At 44.0% G+C, this 16,884-nt stretch overlaps 1 protein-coding gene and 1 long non-coding RNA gene across 6 annotated transcripts in view; one reads left to right on the forward strand and one right to left on the reverse strand.

The window, feature by feature from the left end:
- The first annotated feature begins 1,548 nt into the window (after positions 1 to 1,548).
- Positions 1,549 to 16,884, forward strand: part of TAB2 (TGF-beta activated kinase 1 (MAP3K7) binding protein 2) — a 60,625-nt gene continuing 45,289 nt past the window's right edge. The window contains exons 1-2 of one of the 4 annotated variants that reach the window (XM_082756924.1): positions 1,551 to 1,933; positions 2,680 to 2,784. The gene's annotated coding sequence lies outside the window, so the exon portion shown is untranslated. Of the gene's footprint in view, positions 1,934 to 2,679; positions 2,785 to 4,140; positions 4,281 to 16,884 lie in introns of all 4 variants that reach the window. The other 3 variants (XM_082756925.1, XM_082756928.1, XM_082756923.1) reach the window with 3 other exon arrangements.
- LOC309876527 lies at positions 5,128 to 16,843 on the reverse strand. 2 transcript variants are annotated; one of them, XR_014317186.1, is made up of 5 exons: positions 16,430 to 16,843; positions 15,226 to 15,371; positions 12,135 to 12,746; positions 7,952 to 8,086; positions 5,128 to 7,809 (listed from the first exon to the last, which is right to left on the reverse strand). It is a non-coding gene; the product is annotated as an uncharacterized lncRNA (long non-coding RNA). The 2 variants fall into 2 exon arrangements; XR_014317187.1 differs by lacking the exons at positions 5,128 to 7,809; positions 7,952 to 8,086 and having other exon boundaries at positions 8,121 to 12,746.

Below are 16,884 nucleotides of genomic sequence, written 5' to 3' on the forward strand. Positions count from 1 at the left end.
TTTGGAAAACATGTTTTAACCATTTCTGAAAATATCCATTGTTGTGATGTCAGAGAATATCGTTTCTTGTAACAGAACACTTAGCCTAAATTATGTCACAAATAATTTAATTCCTGTCTAATGCATGTTTGTTTTTTGTTAGTTTATGCAATTTTATATCACAAGTGTCAATTGGCCAATCTCTCAGCTAATGTCCTGTGAAGAAACTAGAGCCCTCTCATCACACCACTGTGAAGGATATTGCAACTTTTTAGGGTTTTATAGAATGACTACGGCCTAGCAGTTTTGTGGTTCCTTTCATATGCTGGAAGGCACTGGAAACCTCTGGTACCTTTGAGAATTAAGGTTGGGGACAAAAAAGTTTCTCTTAACCAATTTCTGCACAGTACCGCTGTTGTACAGGGAAATCTGAAAGTCATATAGTCGTATAGTTTCTACTTGTATAGTCATGTCTGAAAGCTGAGAGTCGTAGAGTTTCATTCTGCTACCAGTGATGAAGATTCGTTTTACAGCATTTCTGTTTCTAGCTGTACTTTGCTGACTAGTATAATGCAAGAACGAGCGTACAGACTGTCCGCTGCTGGACTGCATGGGTCAGCACCTGCTAAGAGCTGTGGGGATGAAGAGACCAAGGCAGCAGGAAGAAAGGAAATAAAGCAAGAGCGGGGAAGAGTCAGTGGTGGGACGTAACACTCCTCCAACACAAAAAACAATTGGGATGATTCTAGAAGCTCATCTGAAAGTTGTTGTAAAATGAAATGTAAGGACCGACTTGAATGTCCCACTAAAACCAAGGATGCCTATATTTCTGTCAGAGGAAAGATTTGGTCCATTTTGAGCTCTGCACGAGGACCTACAGGGCCTGCTGCTCGAAGGCCGGTGGGGCTCCTGGCCAGGTCAGGGGTCCCTTCTGTGGGTGCTGGTGACCACCGAGCTGGGCATGGAGGGGGGCTTTGGGCTGGGCACGAAGGAGGGTTTTGGGCTGGGCATGGAGGGCTTTGCCAGCCTCCATACTGAGTTGCTCTTGCTGATTTGGCATTTCGGAAAGAGGATTTTGGTGAGCGATGATGTGCGCAGTGATGGCAATCAGGCACCCTGCATGAAGCACGACGGCATTCAGAAACAGCACCGGCATTTCTGACAGAAACCCGCTCCCAGCGCAACAGCTCCGAGTCACGGCGCTGTTTGTGTTTGTGTGTGTGTGTGTGTGTGTGCGGTGTTGTTTTTTAACACAACTTTCGCGGGCACGGCACAGGGGGGGACAAGAGGCGTAGAGGGGAGGTAGCGGCACAGAGGCGGGCGGGCAGAGCCCCGCACCCACGTCCCCCGCCCCCTTCCTCCTCCTCCTCCTCCTCCTCCTCCTCCTCCTCCTGCTGCTGCTGCTGCTCCTCCTCCCGCCGCCGCTCCCGTTAGCCCCCGGGGCCGGCTCTCGCGATGCCGTGCGGCCGCCGCCATGTTGTGACACTATTTTGATTCGGAGCGCAGCAGCCGCGGGGGAAGGGACGGGAAGGGAAGGAAGGGACGGGAAGGGGAGGGGGGGCCGGGCCGGGCCGGGCCGGGCGCGACGCGGAGCGGAGCGGAGGAGCCGCGGCGGTGCCAGCAGGAGGACGGCGGCGGCGGCGCCGCAGCCACCCAGCAGCCACCCAGCCAGGACCCAGCCACCCAGCCAGCCGCAGCCCGGCCGCCCCGCTAGTCCCGCCCGCCGCGGCAGCAGCACGGACCCCGCTGCTCTCCCTCCTCCTCCTCCTCCTTCTCCTCCTCCTCCTCCTCCTTCCCCCCCGGAGCGGGACGGCGGCGGCGGGAGGCTGCGGAGCGGCTCGGGGCGGCGGGGTCCCCCCTGCCGGGCGGCGGCGCTGGTGGCGGTAGTGGCGGCGGCGGCGGAGGAGGAGGAGGAGGAGGAGGAGGAAGGCGGAGGCGAGGCGGCAGCAGCAGGGTAAGGCTCCCCCCGCCCAGGCGGGCCTGGCGGCGGCTCCCGGGGCCGGGCTGCCCCGCTCCCGTCCCGGGGCCTGGCGGAGGGGGCAGGGGGAGGCCTCGGGGCGGCTCCGCAGCCTCCGGCCCCGCCGCTCCCGGCCCCGCTGCCCCCCCGGGGCCCGGCAGGTGACAGGTGTGCGGCCGCCGGGCGCGGCTCCGCCATTTGGGGCCGAGGTGCGGTGCCGGGGGCTGCCCGGCGGGGGCTGCCCGGCGCCGAGGCCATATATAGCCTGTGTGGGGCCGGGGTGCGGGGCGGGCAGGGGCTGGGTGTAGCCGGCCGTGGGGTTTGGTGGCCTTCTCTATCGGTTTGGCCCCCCTGCGGGAGCCGGGAGCGCGGTGGGGAGGTGTGTGGGGCTTTGTCTCATTCATTGGAAGGCTTGCTGGGAAAGCCCGAGCCCTGCACGGTGCCCTGAGCTGCTGCAGGCCGGGCCTCGTGTGCTTTGTCCTGTGCTGGGCAGCACGGCGGTCCCTGCGCTGTGCCCAGGACCTGTAGGCACTTCCATCCTAGTGGCACCGAGTGTAGGGCTTTAAAAAAGGAGAGTAATCCCAAAAAAACACCTCCTTGCAAGGAGTGGGTTTCAGGCGTGCTTCTCTCGTCACCTTTAGTTTAAGGTGTTGACACAGGTTGAAATTCAGGAACCGCTTTTTTCATTTATAGAGGGCTGAAGATGGCATTGCACCTAATTTTCAGTGCTCTGACCTATATAGGTACTGGAAAGATAAACACGAAAAGTCTTTCTCTTCAACTGCTGCAACTATTTTCCATTATAACCGTAGACACTAAAATTGTACCAGCGTGTGCACTACAGTAAGGTGAGTTAGTGGCCCTATGGCAGTAGCATTTGCTGAAATCAAGAATAATTTTCGGTTTAGCCAGTGACTTAGCAGATAGCTAGGCATTTGCATTTCATCTAAATATTTCGATTTTGTTCTCTATCTGTATTGTTGTAATTAGGTTTTGTCAAAACTCACAGTTCTGATCTTGTCTATGTCTCTTGGCAAGAGGGAAGTTCCCCTGACAGATTAGGAGACCTGTATGTCGTCAGCTTCAGTAAGTTCTGCCCTCAGTTTAACAGAAAGCTTCAGTCACTTCTGAGCTCATTGAAGTTACTCATCTGTTGGACTTATAAAGGCTCATTTGCAGATTGTACCTTGACTTGGGCTGTAGCAGAAGGCTCACTGAGCTGTCAGTTAAGAGCTGGGAGGACCTGGGTCATTGCTCCTCTTGCTGCTTTGCAGGAGAGCCTGCAGAAGGGAGTGGGTGGAGCTGTTGGAGGAGGTGTTGCGACTGAGAGATGTCTGATAAAGCGTCCTCCATACCATTATCTGTGTGGGCAGTGCCATCTTCCTGATACGCTGCCCTCACGCATACCAGCTCTCAAAATCTTTCTGAAACGTAAACCATTTTCATCTAAACATCAAGAGAAGTCAAATGGGTTCTTCCTTTAAGTTTGTTGGAACGAATATAGATTTCGTGAAAATGGGCACTCTTCCTATGATGGTGTCCTGGTTGAACCTTCTCATCCAGTGACAGGATGAAAGAAGGCAGTAGTTTTTGTCACCGTTGCATTGCTTTGAGGGCTGAGGTTGTGTTGTTTCATAATGGTCTTTAGTTTTATGAATAACTGGTATGCTTTTTAAGCATTATAGAATTAAACCTGTCATCTGTTGAAGAGATTATTTTCAGCAAACTTATATTTTTTTTGCTAGGGAGCTTAAAGTGCTTTTGGCAAACTTTCTTTGGGAGTAAGTACTTTGAAACATAAAACTAGATTGCTCTTCATCCTATTGCAAGTTCCTCCCTCTGACTGCGATCTCCTTGGTTGGAAACAGTGGAAGAAATAAGTTGGTCAGATGTGACCTCGAGTTTATGAAGTGACTGTAAATTTAGGACTGAGGGATCAGGCTGATCTTTTCTGAACTGTTGCAAGCGGAATGCCGAATGATGTTGCTGTTGGTGCTTTTACAGGAAATAGAACAAAAATTCCACTGATTCAGAACTGGATTTTTTAAAGCTATACTCAAAACTCAAATATTTAAATGATTGAAGCAAAAGTTAACTTTTTTCCACCAATGTGTACAATGATTCGAGTTTTGCATTTTTTTTCCTCCTCAATTGCGTAGTAGGTTATCTCAACTCTAAAAGTATACACTCTGTATTTCAAACAGGAAAAATGCTGGTGGATGCTCTAAAACATCTGGAACCCTGATTAGCAAACTGGTCTTGATTGGATTCCGCATGCATACATGCAGCTGGGAGAGCGAGAAAGCGGTCGGTTTCACAGTTGGATAAAAGTTTTGATAAACTGGTAATTGCACTTAGAGGTTACAGTATAAGAGTTGTTTCAGTTTCACCTTCTCTTAAGAATGCCTACCAGAAAAATCACTGTGACAGTATTAATGCTGTCTCTGACATAAGGCTTTTTAGATCGTTTTTGTATGACTCTAGAATTAAGAATTTATTTTTATTGAACTGATCAGCAAGCTCAAGGTATTCCAAAGAGTGTACAGATGATTACTGCATTCTTTCTAGCTTTGTGTTGTGCTGCCTTTGGATTTTGGTGTTCCTCAGTTAGTAATCTGGTTCTAGTAAAGCCAAGTGGAATAGTTGCACATAATTAAAGTGGAGAGTTTGGTGTTGTGTGTATGTGATATCCTGATGTAACTGGAGCACATCGGTTGTTGAATGAAAGGCATCATTAAAGATGATCTTGTTGTAGGTGCAGCCAAGGTGGAGTTAAATAGTTAATATCTTTAGAGCGTCTTGGGTATCTTTGGCGGCAAGAAGTTGAGCATTACCTACGGTAGTGTGCTGAATAGTTTTGTTCAATATCTGGCCGCAGAACTTCAGTTAAAAAAAAAATCGTTAAAAATAAAGCATTTTGCTAAGAATATAATAGATGTATAATCAGTTTTTATGGCAGTATGGAAAATGTATAGCTCTTTACTATGCTGAACAGAGATGAAGATCAAATTTCACTGTGTTTAATGATGAGTGGTTTAAAACTCATTCACATCCTGGTTGTACTATGAGCAGAACCTAGTTTTTCCTTTCTTTAATTGCTAGCATTTCAGAAGGGATGTAAAACTTGTGCTCCCTTTGATATTTAGAGAAGTGTTGACTTAGCAATGTGGAATGGTTTAAAAAATAAAAACTAGCACGTCTGAAGGTTGCATGTACTTTTTTGAAAACACTTTTAAGAACTGTACGCCCATTAGTCGTGATATGGTTAGGCTTGCTAGAATTTCCAAAGACAAAACTACGAGATATTTATGATTTTCTGAAGTTAGTATTTGCGTGTTAAGTATTTAAGCTTGTGTCAGATCTAATGAAATCTGGTGTTATCTGCATGCTGACTGCTTGGCATGCTGGTGCTGCCAGCAGAGCAGGCAGATTGCCGCCTGCTTTTCCCCGTCGTTGAAGGCTCTGATTTGAGGTTCTCTTCTCTACGTAGCCGTCAGTCTTCACAAAACTTGCAGAGGCCTTTTTTTAATCTTTGAGACTTTTACACCACCTTGAAAATGTGTTTGAAATGGTCAAAGGATGCAAATAGTTATTAAAAGGAACATGGAAGTGCAGTTTAAGAAACCTTAATTATACCTAGTAGAAAATAAATTTTGGAACTTGGAAATTCAGAATGAACCGATCTCACGTGGATAAGATGCTGAGATGAGCTGGTTTTCTGTGTAACTTTTTAAAAGAAATAGTTACCTTTGAAGAGGTTGGACTTCAGTTTGTTCACTGGCTTTTACATGCGGACCTAAAAATTGAATAGAATTGGTGTTTTTGAGGATTGTGTGAGATGTTAAAATGTTGCTCCAGACAGGTCTTTGACACCTTGGTCTTCTGTTTGTGTAGATTGTCTTCAGAAAGGCAAATTAAATATGAAGATACAAGTCTCAAGCAATTATGTTTTCTTTAATCCCGTGCCTCAATAAATTTTGAGCTCATCAGCTAACTTCATTGAAGACACAATTAGCCAAGAGGCAAGGTCTCAGATTTTTGCATTTTAATATTTAACAAGCTTTCCTAAAATGGATGTCTTCACTGAGTAGAGGATCTCTTTGGGGGAAAAGTCTTGCATGAGCATATTGGTTACCTGTGTTGAGCATGCCAGTTGGCCAGTCTTTGGGGTAAGAACTAGATATGACGGGCAGTACTCCTCTTTTCAGCTGGTAGTTAGAGGGCAGGATAAGTTAGGTACGCTGTGGGTAGGGCTTGGAAAAAGGGGGCAAGATAAAGGGCATCTGGGACAGGGGTGGAAGGCGATTCCTTGGGACTTGGGAGCACGGCTAGAGCAGCGCATACCTGTGGGGAGTGAGGCTGTGCTAGCCCTGCTGCTCATGGGACAGTTCCTTGGAGAGCAGCAGCTGCCAGCCTGGGTTTACTGAACAAAAATGATGCTACAAAGGATTCTTAAGAAGATGAAGACTGAAGGGGGAGAAAAAGTATGGTACATAAGGTAGCTAGGTGGACTGCCACGCTGCTGAGGTGCCTGTTGGGTGTCTGCTGGTGCTTCCACGCATGAAACCTCTTCTGTGCCCCCGGGTCTGGCTCACTGCAGGGCTGTGATTACACTTAACCCCACCTGCAGCAGCACAGGGCAAGAATGTCCATGAGGGAGGAGTTGCTTCAGCTGCATAAGAAATACATGTTGCTCTCAAAATACTTGATAGCCAACGTGTTATTTAATTGTTACATCCGTTTTCCAAGTTTAAATGACCTGACTAGCTGCCTCATGTCAGTGTAACTCAGTCACGCCTATGTGGGCTGTCGCGTGCAGCGGTGTAGTGAATGTGCTCCCGGGTCTAACAGGTTCATCCATGACAATGAGCCATGGTAGCATCAAACTGTTTTAATGTCTGAAATAATTTGTTACTACCCTTCCAAGTGAAGATTTTGGTCTAGTTCATTGAATCTTGAAGTAGGTATTTATCTTGTAGACCTCTGTTGCACAAATGATGCTAGCCAAAATGGAAGGGAACTCACTGGCAGGCAGGTGAAATGCTTAACAGCAAACTTTCAATTCTATTTACTGCAGTGTATGTTCTTTAACTATTGGGCAAGAAGAGGCTTTGCTGTTTTCGTAGGTGACTGGTACAAAGATCAAGTGTGAACATATGGCCAGGGAGTAATTGTTAGGAAAATTCCTAAAAGCTATCACACTTAGGGCTTTAGAATGCATTTTGTTATATGTTGTGTTTTTTGTTGTTTTTTTTTTTTTTTTATATATATAAACTCATTTGTTGATCACTGTGTTTTCAGCATGTTTTACTTTTTCAGCAGTGTAAACTAACTGGAAAAAAAAATATAGGCTTCAATATCTAGCCACCCCACCAGATGTTAGTCCTTGTTACTGATCTGATGTTTCAGAAGCTGTGAGTAACGTATACATCGAGATACATGGATACATCCATCACCTATTTTCCTGCATCTATTTAGGAAAAAAAATGGGCTTTTGCTTCGTACTGAAGGTTAGAAATACAGAAAATACTTTTCCTGCGGAAGTCCTAAGTCTGATTTCCTCAGGTGGAAAAAATTATGAACGGTTTCACCTTTGTAGGAAAAAACTCACACTTCAAAGAAATGAAGTTGTATAGTGTGGCATGGAATTGCATCCTTTGTCAATTCAGGTTGTCTTCAAATCCTTCACAAGGTCCATGCCCTTGCTGTGCTAGGTATCTATTTTTGCAGTACTGTGCTGTCTTTTTGCAATGTTGATAATTTTCTTCCTGACTTTTTAAGAATCTGTCTCTGCAGACGTAGATTTTGCAGAACACAGAATTAGTCTCCTCTCGCCACCTCTTTATTGCCATCCTTTCATAATTGTAGGTGACCTAGAAAAGAGTAGATCTGTTTGTTTGTATCGTTCTTCACTCTCCCTTTCCCTTTGCAAATCTGTGGTATATACTTCACAATTCAGATGCTGGTGCCCTCTTGTTTGTGTTTGTTTTTACTTTGTTTGCATTTTTTCCTCACCTGTTCCAACCGTTCTTCTCGGAAACTCCTCTTCCTTCTTCAGAAAACAGTTCAGCACTTGTCATTCCCTTTTCAATTCTGTTTCCTCTTCAGAGTATCTGTTGCTAAGTTTGCCCCTGCTCTGGTCAGGCTTTCCTGGGAGACAAAGAAAGTGTCATGAGCTCTGTGCTTGGATTTCTTTCAATTCATTCATCTGCTTCAAATTGCTACTTTCCCTTTGTTGGACAAAGCATTTTTTTTGAAAGGGAATGGTAGGTTATTTTTGTTAGAGCCTTCTTTAATCTAACAGGTTTAAGCCGGTTGTGAACAGCAGTGGGAATCTCCTTGGGCTCAGCAAAAGTGAGCTTAAAAGGCATTTTAGGTTGATACGTACTAGTTAAATGGATTTAGTGAAAGGTGCTCGTTCTGGAAGCAGTAAGTTTCACATTTGCTTATGAAAAAGCTGCTTCGGTTTTTTTAAAATAAATGGTACCTCATTCTCCCTTTAAAAAAAAAAAAAGTGTATTTGTCAGGTCTGTGGTAAATGAGTGTTTTTTTACTTTTATTTTTTTGGTCTGAGACTGTAGTTTAAACTGTGTTGCTGGAATAATTGCCAATACTAGATTATTGTATTTTATTTATGCTTTGGTATTGGCTGGAGAACTTGACTTGGATTAGGCTCTATTGTGCAGAGCACTATATAAATATTTATTAAGGCAGTCCCAGAAGAGTTTGCAGTCCCATGAATAATAAAAAGTTTACTAAGATACATATATTGGATTAGACAGAGACGTTTAGCAAAGTGTTCATGTTAGCTTTCATTTCTTATATGCCTATTGTTAGTTTTTCAGTGATTTTAAGCAGTGCCTATCTTAAAGGAAAAAAAAAAAAGTTAAAATTGCCTGCCTGCTGCAGCATTGTCTTGAACGGCAGTAATTCATGTAGCTGTTTTGACACAAGACTTTTAAGATTTGTCTGAATGATTCATGCAAAAGCTATGAAATTACTTAAGTGGGAACTTCACCAGCCTGGGTTTGGTGGTGGCTGCTGAGGGCAGAGGTAGGTGCATCAGAGCTGGGAAGGCTGCTCCAGTTGTGACGGTGGCGTGCGTTTGTGGTACAGCACTCGAGGCCAGTCAGAATGAGAGAGCTTTTGTCTTAAATGGGTTGAATGCAAGTAGAAATTTGACAACTAAGCATTTTTTAAGCAATGTAACTGAAGTTGTGTTTGAGTTAGGACTTAACGTGAAAGTATGAATGAAAGGGGTTGATAAAGAATTGGTTCCAGCTCTTCCCCAAGAAGCACATTTCAATCTTCCTTTCCCAGCCCTAAAGAAGTACACCGCTTTTGGGGTTCCTCTTCCACAGTATCTGGTGAAAGAGATTAAAAAATAAACTGTAAGCAGCCCGAGAGCAACTGTCCTTTGGATTGGGGAATTTTCTGTTTTCTCCAGCCTCTTGTTTCAAGCAGGTAATGTGTTGAGCAGTATGGTTCAGAGAAAATACCCATTATTTGTTTCTTTTTCCTCTACAAAGGCTTGAAAACCCCTGTGGTTTCCAGGCTGAAGGGAAAATATCACTTCTCCCAGTAGTGCTTTCATACACATAACTGCAAAGGGGGAAAATATCAATATGCTAATCTGTTATCTTCACGCTTTTGGTGAAAACAGGTCTCGTCGAGGCTGTGAACACTACCAACATACTTGCATTATTTTGGATGCATGCAAGTGTGAGATCCTTCTGTAATGCAGTTGTATGTCTGCAGAGATACAGTGCGGTTATACAGGTAAAATGGTGGTAGAACTTCCTTCACTGGGGTGAGGCGTTTTATGGATGTGAAATACACCGGGTGCTCTGACTCTTGTTGGTATTTCTATGTAAATGAGTATGCTTGGAGTGTAGGTAAAAGTGCCCCTGAGGCTGCACCTTCACAGAAATAAATGGAAGAACGCAAATGGCTGTGAGCATCTGGGCCGGTCTGAGAGCTTGCTGTGACCGAGGGCTGAAAGCTTCTTTTGCTGCCACAAGTGGCTGGTCTTTGGTTTCCGCTGTCCATGAGCCAGGTCAGTCTATGAACGGGGAGATAGAAAACGAACCAGAAAAAGTGGATTGCTGTTCACATTTCTTAGGTGATCTTGTGGAAGGAGAGTCCCTCCTTGGTGCTGGCGAGCCGCTAGATCAGTTCAGCAGTGTCCTGCAACTTCATGCTGGGGGTGATGTTTCTCGCGTCAGCAGTTCTAGCATATGGATTTGCTGTCCTTTCCCTTTAGTTCACTGATGTGGTTTGTAGTTTGATCCCACAAATAACTTTTTCTGCACAGCTGAGGCAAGGAGGAAGGGATAGAGTTCTTTAAGCTTGTGTTGCTGATGAAGAAAGCCTCTCATGAAAATGCAGTCCTGAGAGCGGTGATAGCCAAGCAGCAAGGGCAGTTCAAGAAGTCACCTCTGCCAGCCTGTGGCTGTGCTGCTGTTTGCATGCTCCCTAACAGAATCACAGAAATAACACAGGTTAAAAGCTAGCCACTGGAAAAAGTGGGACAGGAACTGCTTGAACCGACTTCCCCGACAGAACAGGCGAGTGGGTTCTGACAGGGAAATCTTCACCAGTGGCCTGTGTGGGCGAAAGATGGATGCAGTAATTTCTTCTTGAGTTATCTGGAGGTAGGCAAAGAATCTCAAGTGCTTTAAACAGGCATGTTTTAATTACTGGGCTGTAAGTGATGGTGCCTGTAAGAATCCTAGCAGTCTCCTCTGTCTCAGTAAGAACGGCTGGGTTTTTCTAAAGCGTTTAGTCTGGAAATGCTGTAGCCTGGTGTTGCAATATAGAAGGACGTGCAGGTCCCACTGAAGCTGGTGAAAGCGTGGCAAATGGCTAAGCCTAACCGCAGTGAGGTATGTGAAGTATGGAGGGAGAGAGAGATGGAGAGTCACTTAGAAAAGGGATGCAATGTTGTTGATGCTTGAGGAAGGAGGTGGTTAAGATGGGATAGCAAAACAGATGTTTTGTAAATACAGTCCTGTTTCACCAGCACACTACAGAGGAGTCTTACTTGAGCTGGGTTTGAGTTAGAGCCTTCTGTAATCTCTAATGGTTATGAGAGGAAACTGGTGAACCTATTAAATTACAGTCTGCTATTCAGCTGCACTAGCGAATGTGAAACCTCAGCTGAAGATCAGTGCATTAAAATCAGTGTGTAGCTGTTCTTTCTTCAAGTTGCAGGTTTGGGATGGACTTTGGAACATCATAGGATAGTTACCAATATGGCCTGTGTGTGCAGATTTCGGGCTGGCAGATACTGAACAACTTTCTGAAACTGAAGCTTAATGTAAGTGTCCACCTGCATACAAAATGCTGTCCGAACCACAAGCATTTGAGCCTTATTTAGGTGCTGAAGTTTGCCATCACCTCTTTGTTGTTTGATTTTTTATTCTTTTGCTTTTGATTAAATTTTTGTTGCGGGCTTCAGTTTCGAGTAAATTCCCAGCGACGGAGAGTATCTGAAAGTCCAAGTACCACCTAATGGTGTTAGCAGAGTTGATGGAGCTACAGGCTTCCTTCCTGTCGAAACTGGCCAAAAGACCAGGCCAAACTGTAGCTTGTGTTTCTGCGCTGCGGAGCCAGTGGCAGCCCTGCCGAATGTTTTTTCCACTCCCCATCAATGAGCAGGGAGCTTCTTGCCAACGCAAATGAGATCTTGAGACCTGCAGCTTGACTCAACATAATATAGCTCGTGCTGAAAAAGAATGCTTCAGCTGAAAAAAAAGTCAGTGTTACACTAGCATGAGATCTTGTTAATTAAACTCCAAACCTTTTTTTTTTTTTTTTTTTTTTTTAGTATTACAGGAAAATAGTGTTTCAGCTCTGGATGTGCGACTTCAGGCTGTTGCCGGTGTGTGATAAGGGCAAGTCATCACCTCGCGCTGTCGCGTCAGTGAATGTGGCAGAATGTGTGCGGTGGCTTCTCGGGCTGTCAAAATTCACTGGTTTCAGAAGCACTTTCTTATTTCACATTTTATCATCGCACCTAGAGCTCCCAACTTTTAGTTGTGTTTTCTGATGTGAATGCATCGACCAGCTAAGGTTGGAAATCGATTTAGGAGGAGCCTGCAGCATGGCTTTGTGCACCTTTGGAATTCAAGAATTTATTGTCGCTGCCTCACTTCTGAATCTATAGCTACATGTAACTAGAAGGAACAATACTTACTTTGCTATTCATCGACGGAGGAAAAAATGCACTTTTATCACAAAACTAAAGCACAGAGGTTTTCTTCATACCTTTCTTCTTGCCAGCTCTTGTGAAAAGTCCACATCTGTGTTTTTCAATTATCCCTGCCTGTAGCCCACAGCTTAGTGTTTTTGCAGGACAAACATCAGAAAACTGGAATGGGTGAAAAATTGAATTCTTCTCAAATACAAAGCTAAGCACAAGAGTAACAAATCCTTTACCACTTAGTCTGCATTTGTTAATCTCATCTTTCAGTAGTTGGTCTACCTCTATTAGCAAGCCTCTTATCTTTGATGCAAATGAAATAAATAGATTGTTACTTCGGTGTTGTGAATAGCTATCCATACAGCCTCACTTCTTTCCCCCCATGCAGTTGTTTAATATATTTTTATAAAATGGGATCCCGGCACTCTGTAGTTTCCTGGAAACACCTGGTATCTGGTTATGCCTGTGGTCAGAAGGATACACATAGGCACCGAAGCTCAATAGCTTGGAAGCTCCGACTTGCATGCGCTTTCATATTTTCAGTGTTTAACTCGGTTGTGAAGAGATGCAGCTAATTTCTTAGTTAAGGGCTACGTGGTGGTATATCTAGAAAGCACAAAAACATTAAATAAGAGAGGGAGAATAAGAGATTAATAAAGGGAGTGGGAAATTCATTCAGAATTACTGACAAGTTAATAACATGCTACTTTAATCTGTGAAACATACTAGCTTTTTTCCACTTTTGGCACATGCTAATATGTATAAAAATTGTTGTTTCTACAATTAAAAAAGTTGGTTAGGTTTCACAGTTTAATAGTAGGTTTGTCAGTTTCAGGAAGCAGCTCTTCTTTTTGTGCTGCTAGATGATAGTGTAATCTTGATATCTAGCTGCTTAAATAATGGTTCATCTCTATGCTTTCCCTCAGCCCCTCGTCCCCTGTTTTGGTCTGTGGGTTTTTTCAGTTGTTTGGTGTTCTACCTTATTTTTGAGGGGGTGATCTTTAAATCTTGCCTCTGTTGCAGGAGTTTGTCTTCATGTATGGCATGGCAATACCTATCGGGAGACCTCAAATACTGGAGGCATTTCTGCCCTTCCCAACATACATTTCCTCATCCCTTGTTAATCTCCTCTTCCCAAATCCTGTTTGCAATGAGGTACAGAAAAAAAGTCATTGTTGTTAGTCCCTTACATAGCAGGAAGCACAGTGATGATCACATCTTGCTTTTAGAGATGCTTGGAGAAAAAGTGGCATCTTTCTCTTCTTTGAAGAAGGTTCATAGTGAAGCATGGGAAATGCTTGGGGCAGAGGGGCTGGTTTTAAAGTGGTGTATTACCAGTTCCTGGGCAGGAGATCTGTATCTTATTCTCTAAAGGAGGTAAATATGGGAAAGTGGGAGCTAGAGGTACGACTGTTTAGAGATGTCTGTTGCTTTTGGTGTGTGTGCTTTTGGTGTGTATGCTCCCTGAAGAAATGCCACAGGAACAATTAGTTGTTGGCACAGACGTGAATATTTCTAGTTGACTTTTCCTTGCTAGTGCCTGTTACCTCATTTTGTATAAGGTTGGGTTTTGCAGTGGGGGCCTTGGTTTTGTCCTTCCATGTGTTAGTTTGGGAACTAGCAGAGGAGAAAGTGCAAACAGTTTGCAGTTTTGATGACCGCCTTTCTTCCTTTCTCTCCCCTGGTCCTTGGCAGCCGTTCTGTGAAGGAAGGCTTCTGCTACCCGAGGACCTGCTGCTCGTGTGGCTGTGCAGGTGAAGCTGGCCACGTGTAAATACAGCTTGAGCTCTGGTAGCCCAGAACTGTGGCAGCCTGGCTGTAGGCCTTTTCCTGGTATAAGCTCCCTTCCTACCCAAGGGCTTTAATTCCTCTCCTAGAGAAGAGGAGAGATGGAAAAGAGGACTCGTGTCTGTACTTTTCTTTGTGGTACTGTGTTTGATAGCTGAAGAGCTTTCTTCCCTATCTGCCACCTGGAGCTTAGCTCTTGAAGGTGTCATGCCAGTCTTTGTGAGGCTTCTCCACCTGCTCCTGCTTTCTGGCTGTGTCTCAACAACTGTGTTAAAAGACAGCACAGTATTGTGTAGCTGTACTAGATGTTTTACTTCCTAAATGCTTGTTCTAGTGGTAAGGCAACGTAAAATCAGAGAAGTCTCTTCTAGTGTTGAACACAACACTACAATGCTAACACAGGGCTTTTTCTCCCTCCTCTAAAATTACCCTCAGGAAAACCAAAGGGTGTGATTTATAAATCCAAGTTGGCTCAGCCCCTTTCCCTGTGTTGGCACTGGCATTTGTCTGAGTCAAAGCTAATCTAGCAGAAAATTAACCCTACTTTTTTCCCCTCTGTTTTTGCTCCCTGAACTGGCTTGCTGCAGGATCAGATGTGTGCCAGCACTGGCTCATATCATGGGAGGGAGAGGGGATATGTTTGCTTGGGAGCAGGGGGGATGGCAGTGCAATACTGAGTTGTGTTGGAGATGTGTTCCCAGGAGTGGCTGGAGTATCTAGCCTTCCTGACACTGAAACATCTCGAGAAAATGGTGGATTAGCCAGGGACTTGGCTTGCTTACTAAGATGCAAAAAGCAATTTGATGAAGTCTGGCTTTCAATAAGTTTCTACCCAAATGCTGGATTTCCACTTTGCACTTCTCCCATCGACTAAAGAAATGATTTTGTTTTGTAAAGAGGGAAAAAGAAAATACTCGACCAGCCCAGAAGTCAAAGTGTGTTTGTGAGGTTATCCTCTGTACTCCTTGACCAGGAGAGAGTGGTGTAAGAGGTTGTTGGGAAAAGAAACCTCAAAGTTCGTGGAAGAAACCAAGATGATGCTCAAGGTGGGTCTCCAGGGTCAATGAGAAGGGAGCAGAAGTCGCTTAGTTAGTGGACTCCATGCCCACTGCTGCAGTTGCTTCAGACCTTTCCTTCTGCGTGCATCTATTTCTGTGGGAAACAGGGCATGGGAAGGCCTCGTTGATACCAAAGTGTCCTACAATGATCATATGTTTTACCCTTCTTAGTATTCAGTAGTGATGAATGATACTGTCATTTATTACGAAAGGTGGAAGTGTTTTGAAAATGTACTTACAAGCAGTGGGTGGATTTTTTTCCCTTGCTCATTAGCCTCCTTCTGCCTACCCACCTCTCAGCTGATCAAATCACTGTGGAAAGGGAGTTAACCGTGGGAGACTTCACTGCTGTGGAGGCTGCAGGACAAGGTATCGCTGGTCGTGCCTGAAGAGAGTGAGAGAATTGTTTAGATACTGCCGGGAAGCCTATAAGCTTAGCAAGGTAATGTCAAGCATTTTTCTTTAGTAATAGCAGTCTCTTTCTCGGGAAAGTATGGGTAAAACAAAGGACAGCAAAGCACAAAACGTAAGACGTGTTCTATTATTAGATCTTTGGACTTAACTCTTAATAACTCTTAATCTTGTGTTTCATTATTCCATTATATCTAAGTCTGCTGTTCTGAAAATGTGATGTCTTTGAGTAAATGCATGAAAATTTTCTCCAAATGCTTAAAATAACCAAGAATGTTTGCTCTCGTTAGAGCAATTCTGCTTTCACTTAGCTGTAATAAGAGAAACTTAGAACTGATTGCTTTTGCTATAGTCATCCTTAAACTTGAAAAAACACTTCCTATCTTAAGAAGAAAAGCACTTTACATTTTGAAAAGAAATATTTTTCTCTGATTTCTGCTCTTCTGTTTGATAGGGCTTTAGTCTGTAATGTAATTATTTTGCACAGTATATGTTAATAGATATGTGAAACACTTTATACTGACAATGTTTATTTTCTGTTTTGAAGAAATGGTGAAGCTCTTTTCAAGTAGTAAGAAATACTCTGCTTGTGAAAGGTGTGAAGGAAGGAGAGTGCTTTCCTTGAAAAGCTGGAGATCCTAATTTCGAGCTCAGAGCAAATGAGTCTTGGTTAGGTTTGAACTGCTCATTTAATTTCTTCTTTAAGAAATTAGATTTGGATCTCATGACAGTTCAGAATCCAGGTTCTTCCTTCACTTTTTTAACTGAGGGAAAGGAACTGGTTTTTCTGTTGTTTGTTTTTTTTTTTTATCATCAATATCTTTTTTTAAAAAAGAAGCCTAGGATTACAGATGTTAGTAAGAGTAGTTCTTAAATTTCTTGCCTTTATCTTCAGCAGTTAGGGGCAGTGATGCTCTAAGTATCTGTGGTCTGTTAAGGGATCATGATGATAGCTTTCAGATATTTCCTGTATAACTAGATAAATATGTTGGTAACAAATTATTTGGTTGTTCCATACATGTTAGTTTTTACCTTTAATGCCATGCATGTCGAACAGATCTCCTTTTGTTGGTATTTGAGGAAATGGCAAGTAGGGACATCAAGCTTTGTGACCGGGGGTGCTGGGAAGGTCTTCTCTGATCTGTTTGGAGCTCTGGCCGCCTCTTCTCTCAGTTATTATCGTGTACACTTTTCTTTTTTAGTTTTCCTTTTGTATCTCAGTCACCTCTTTCCTGAGCTGAGAGAATGAAACGTAATACTTCGTAGGCTGCTGGAATTCAAGTATGAGAGACTAGGTTTTGGGTCTTAAAGTCACGCTGATGTCTTATGTTTTGATGTAGATAAGAGTTTTATCAGAGAAGCCAGTAAAATTATCTTTCGAGAGCAGATGCCGTTTCCAAGGAGAACGGGATCAACAAGTCATGTAGGCACACAGAGCTGTCTGTATGGAGGACCTTGTGTTTGTGAGTAGTGCTGCTCCCAGCTGA

This window comes from Aythya marila, assembly GCF_965140915.1.
Source record: "Aythya marila genome assembly, chromosome: 3".
NCBI lineage: Eukaryota > Metazoa > Chordata > Aves > Anseriformes > Anatidae > Aythya > Aythya marila.